The sequence below is a fragment of the Lepisosteus platostomus genome, unplaced genomic scaffold (genome assembly GCF_059453375.1).
Source record: "Lepisosteus platostomus isolate fLepPlt1 unplaced genomic scaffold, fLepPlt1.hap1 Scaffold_95_H1, whole genome shotgun sequence".
In the NCBI taxonomy this organism is placed as follows: domain Eukaryota; kingdom Metazoa; phylum Chordata; class Actinopteri; order Semionotiformes; family Lepisosteidae; genus Lepisosteus; species Lepisosteus platostomus.
This window is the reverse complement of record NW_028291707.1, coordinates 42,501-47,665: the sequence shown is the minus strand read 5'-3', so window position 1 is coordinate 47,665 and position 5,165 is coordinate 42,501. Positions and strand designations below refer to the sequence as shown.

Genomic DNA, 5,165 nt, shown 5'->3' with positions numbered 1-5,165 from the left:
TATAGAACTGAATGTCCCTGACAATGTACTGTTAGTTTTAATTGAAGAACGGCATCTGTGTTCAAATATACCAGACAAGTTTACGTAACTGCTCATGCAACACTCAGTTGTAATTAGTCAAGAAATAAAGTCGAACAACAGCTGCGAGTTTGATTCTGAACGTATGAGATTGCAGCGCCTTTTACTTCCATTGACAAATGACAGAGATTCGAAGAGAGATCCTTCAGACCAGCAAGCAAACCCACGGCTATTTCGGTTTTCTATCTAGGCAACGTTGGTGTCTGCAATAGCATACATGAAAGCGTGATGCAATTTCTGTGGCTACATTTGTTGCACGTCATGCGCAGTAAGAGTGTTTCTAACACCAAATACAAAGTCAACAATTAGCGATCACGCCTTCTCCTCAGTTAACCCACTGAAACCCTTGCTGTTAACAGTTCTTTACTGCGTGCTTTACGAGCACCTACATATTGTGTCGGTTCTTTCAGCTTTATTCATTAGGTTTTCAAAGGCATAAGCAGAGCACCAGAGGTGCGAAGGCAAAGTGTGTGGTTATCTGAAGAATTGATGTCCATGGCAGCGGGGCCAAGCGATTTAGCGTTGTTATAGTACCAGGAAAGGAGAAGCGGCACTTCGCCTCTGCCGCGCAGGCACAAGGCGACATGCGGCAGACGCCGGAGTCGGCAGGTTTCGAACCTGCGCGGGGAAGCCCCAACGCATTTCGAGCCCATCGCCTTAACCACTCGACCACGACAAAAGCGAGCCCGCCGCCGCCGCATTCCTCCTATAATCAAACACGGACTGCGAGGTGGCTGCGGATACCTTTTTAAAGTTGCTCTCCGTTAAAAAAAAAATACCTTTCACAAGATACGTGCCGGCAGACAGACACGCCTCAGAGGGTTTAAGGCTGGCTTCACGTTCAAATGATAAAGTCCCCCCGTCCGGATGTCAAAATGCAACTTTGGCAGACAGAACAAACATCAACAAACCACAAATGTGGACAAGGATTTTACAAGCTGCACCACACTGCACTTTCAAAAGCATTTACTTTCGTGTTAGACGCAGGACTTGCCTTTGATTTGCGCGCTTACGAACGCCATGGAAAACGAAACAAAACTAAAGCCCTCAGCTCCTGCACGTGATTATAATGCCGTTACGTGTCGAAGCAGTAATTTACGTCATCCTACCACTGCGACACGGGGAATAGAGAGAAATGAGCACACGCTACGAATCGTCTCAATCACTCCCTAGAGTCGTAAGGCGCATTGAAGGGTGCACCCCCATCATTAATCGTTGCGCCTCTGTGAAAGGAAAGCTCTTGGGCAGTCTTTGAAACAGCTCGGATGAAACACTTGATTGCTTCCATGTGCATCTGGAGCCCACTTCTTATTTTCACTTCACGCCGCCCAAAGCATTTCTAAAACAGGAGATTCGCGTTTGGGAATGCGCCCTGCCCTACAAATAAAACAGGTCTACGGGTCTGAAACCTGCTCCACAGAAAACAGCTCTGTTGCGCTTTTGATCAAAGGGAGATTCGCTGTTCTTACTTTTTGATGACATAACACCCAAAGGGGCTTCTTTGGAGCTGGATTCCAACCAGCATCCTTAAGTTTCTTGGCGGTATCCTTTACAGTCCTCTGTTCGGTCGACAAGGGACTGAAGGGGGCAGCTTTCCTCACACATACAGTGCAATGTACTGTAGTGTTCCCCTTCATTGAATTCGCAGTTCTGCATCAGACCTCTAACTCGTTTCCTTAGCTTGGATTTAAGCCACGAAGCAGGCTTCTACTGTATAAGGAATCACAAACTATTTGAGAGGCCACCATCCCAGGGGGAACTGACAAAGTCTATCCCTAAACACCTAGCGCGGTCTCTCGAGAGACTGTCAAAAATCACTTTCTCCGTTTGCGTTGCAAGTAAGTGAAAACGCGGTCTCAACCCAGAGCCACTTGGCAGCAGCGACACGTAAATACCGTTACTGTTACTGCTCGATACCGACGTTAGCCTACTATACCATGTTCAGCCACCGCTAGAAAACGCACGGCTCTAGAACCGGAGCAAACGACAGGAGGGCCAACGCCGAACGGGCACACGTGTCAGACATGGAGCGCGACGAGAATGGGATTCGAACCCATGCGTGCAGAGCACAATGGATTAGCAGTCCATCGCCTTAACCACTCGGCCACCTCGTCGAGGGATCTGCGCTGTCCGGACATGGGTTGGCGCGCTCCAGATGATCTTTTTCTTTTTTTTCCCCCGTACTCGAGGGTCATTTTCCTGTTCCACGTGCGATTTCAACATTTTCCTTGGGAGATGTCAAGCCAGCAAGCCACTGCTGTGGTTCAGTGGCCAGTGTGGAGTTCAGTGGCCCTGTTGTACACAGAAAGCACATTGAGCTCCTTGGACATGAAAAGTTCCAGATAAAAGCCATTTGTCACCCTTTCTCTTGGTGTTGATGTTGCTATTATATGTAAAGGTGGCAACTTGCTCAGCGAGCAGGCGGAGCACACACCGAATGCAGATGTGTCTGAGTGGTGTGTCCAAGTGGCTGTCAAAGGACAGCTCTCCTGGGGCGCCGTGGCTTAGTTGCTTAAGGTGCCTGTCTAGTAAACAGGAGACCCTGGCTCCGAATCCCAGCGGTGCCTTTTTTGTTCTGTCTTCTCGAACAGAACTGGTCATTATGGACAACCGCCTACGGCTAGACTTAATTAAATGCAAGCATTCATTTCCTGTCTTGAACAACTTGTTTTTCTTATAATGGATGCAACTTGCAAAACATGAAATACAAACCTTGCTAATCAGCACTCGTGGCTGGCAAAAAAGAAGTCAGCAATGTTTTTTTCTTTAACCTTAACCCTTCTAATGGAGAAGAGTTAAACGACCGAGTCTATGCAGCTTAAACGGTGCGCACGTCGGGTTCTTAGCTGAAAGGGTGGTAAATCACGCTCACCCCAGTCCTTAATCTTTTAAAGAGGATACAAAATTGAACCTAGTCGCCACATCACATACATCCTGTTCAACGATAAAAAGGTAACGTCTATCCTCACTCCAGAGTCAATCTCACGTTGAGGGCATATTTTTTTCCACTTTACCATGAGTCGGGCTCGGCTGCACAGAGGCGAGAGCAGAGCAATGAGGTCACGGGGACAGGGGAGTCACACGCTGGCTGTTTGAACACGCGGAAGATCACTGAGGGATCCACAGTATGTGGACCCTCCGTGCGCCATCAGTCCGCACTCCGGACTCTGAATCCTGCCATCCGAGTTAAGATCTCGGCGGAACCTGAGGCGCAGTTCCTTCTTAAAACGTAATCTGGTGAGCATTTCTAGAATCGTACTTGTATAGATGCAGCCTTTAATGTGTTGCTAGGTTAAAATTGATGACTTCTTGAACTTCAGTAGGCAACTGCCCTCTTGATTTCGGATTTAATTTCTTTATTACAGGGGCACTTTTATGAAGACAGAGTCATGTTCAGGTACTTTGCTTGATGGAGGAAGCTCATTTCGGACTCTGTGACCTGCTCACCTGGAAAGGTCTGCTGTACTACTACAAGAGAGAAGTAGAGTCTGGAAGAAGGGACAATTTTATGATGCTTTGGAAGATAATGTTTTTTTTTTCTTTGAAATCGAAATGAATCAGAATATCAGTGCAAAAGACAGAAGATATGGTTTTAAAACAGACAAAATGTAGAAAACAGGTGTTTCTCACTTTTGGTAAAGAATGGACCGGGGGTAATAGTTTACTAGTTGCAGTGCTGATCTCACTGGGTTACAGTCCTGCAGTGTCACACCGGGGCCAGTGGCGCAATGGATAACGCGTCTGACTACGGATCAGGAGATTGCAGGTTCGACTCCTGCCTGGCTCGGGTCGTTTTTAAACGCATCGGGCTACTCCCTAAGTAGTCTGTGCTACTTACTGCATTGTAATCGTACCCAGTAAGAGATTTCCTTCATGTAAATGAACTGCACCTGACAGCTTTAGAAAAACACCTGGGCTCAGTACGGTGCTGAGAGCTCAGCGTTGCTGTTCTAATTAGCACGCACTGCATCGGCTATGAGCCCGAACTTTTCAATTATTCCGATCAGTAAGTCAACACGTAGTCCACATGAACGGTAGAAATATTCTCTTGTCTGTCTCTTGTTTGTATAGAACTGAATGTCCCTGACAATGTACTGTTAGTTTTAATTGAAGAACGGCACTTGTGTTCAAATATACCAGACAAGTTTATGTAACTGCTCATGCGACACTCAGTTGTAATTAGTCAACGGGAAATAGAGAGCATAGGTCAATATCTCAAGAAACTGTGAAAAACATTATCATGTTTAAGTAAAGAATGTGATTTGCACCAGAAAAAAAGAAAATTGTTGCTATGTAACTGTTACCGTGTCAAAATGTAATGAGATGTGATCATATATACTGTTTTAAGTATGTATATTAATGTAAAGCTTTCTGATTTGTGATGTCCTGTATTTTTTTGTGAAAAGAAAATAAAGTTCTTAAAAATCGAAATCGAATCGGTTCACCCAGGGCGAGGCTCGGCCGTTGCACTCCGGCTGTGCTGACCCCTGCGAATTCCCCAAATGTGGGAATCTCGACTGCATAATTTCTGGTAGTGGGGGACTGGGTTCGCGCTCTCCCCTGATGTGCTTGGTCCAAAATCAGATACGGGAGGGTTAGGACACCACGAGCTGCGTGGCTGCGGAAGGATCCCGGTTCAACAGGAGTGGACGCCGCTGCTGGTTCTCGCTGGCTTTTAGTTAGGGGTCCGGAGAAGCATCTCAAGCTAGTTCCACTACTCCTTCCGGACGTTCATTCCCTTTTCAAAGTCAGTCGTTTTGCTGTAGTCTGCGTTCTTTAGGCTGATTATCGAGGTTAGCCTTTATTTGGTCATGGGGGGCCTCGGTACTGTATGCTGAGTCTAAAGACAGTTTCACCCGTTTTCTGATTGCTGGGTTCTGTACCAGTGCAGACATGTCAAACAGTGAATGGCTGTACCTCTATTGTATCCGTGCTCAATGAATGAAATCGGTAACAAATGAATATATGTCTAGTTATACGAAAAACGAGTGGTTTATCGACTCATCTTCATTTGCAGATTTAGAGGCAGCTTCGATATTCGTTTTACAGACGGGTTTTTTTTTTTGAATATGGGTCACACACATGCC

At 46.2% G+C, this 5,165-nt stretch overlaps 2 non-coding genes and 1 pseudogene across 2 annotated transcripts; 2 read left to right on the top strand and 1 right to left on the bottom strand.

The window, feature by feature from the left end:
• Positions 1-2,110: 2,110 nt before the first annotated feature.
• On the bottom strand, positions 2,111-2,192 carry trnas-gcu (transfer RNA serine (anticodon GCU)). The gene has a single exon. It is a non-coding gene; the product is annotated as a tRNA-Ser (tRNA).
• Positions 2,193-3,792: 1,600 nt separating this feature from the next.
• trnar-acg (transfer RNA arginine (anticodon ACG)) lies at positions 3,793-3,865 on the top strand. The gene has a single exon. It is a non-coding gene; the product is annotated as a tRNA-Arg (tRNA).
• Positions 3,866-4,500: 635 nt separating this feature from the next.
• Positions 4,501-4,641, top strand: LOC148630564 (U1 spliceosomal RNA; annotated as a pseudogene).
• Positions 4,642-5,165: the final 524 nt, after the last annotated feature.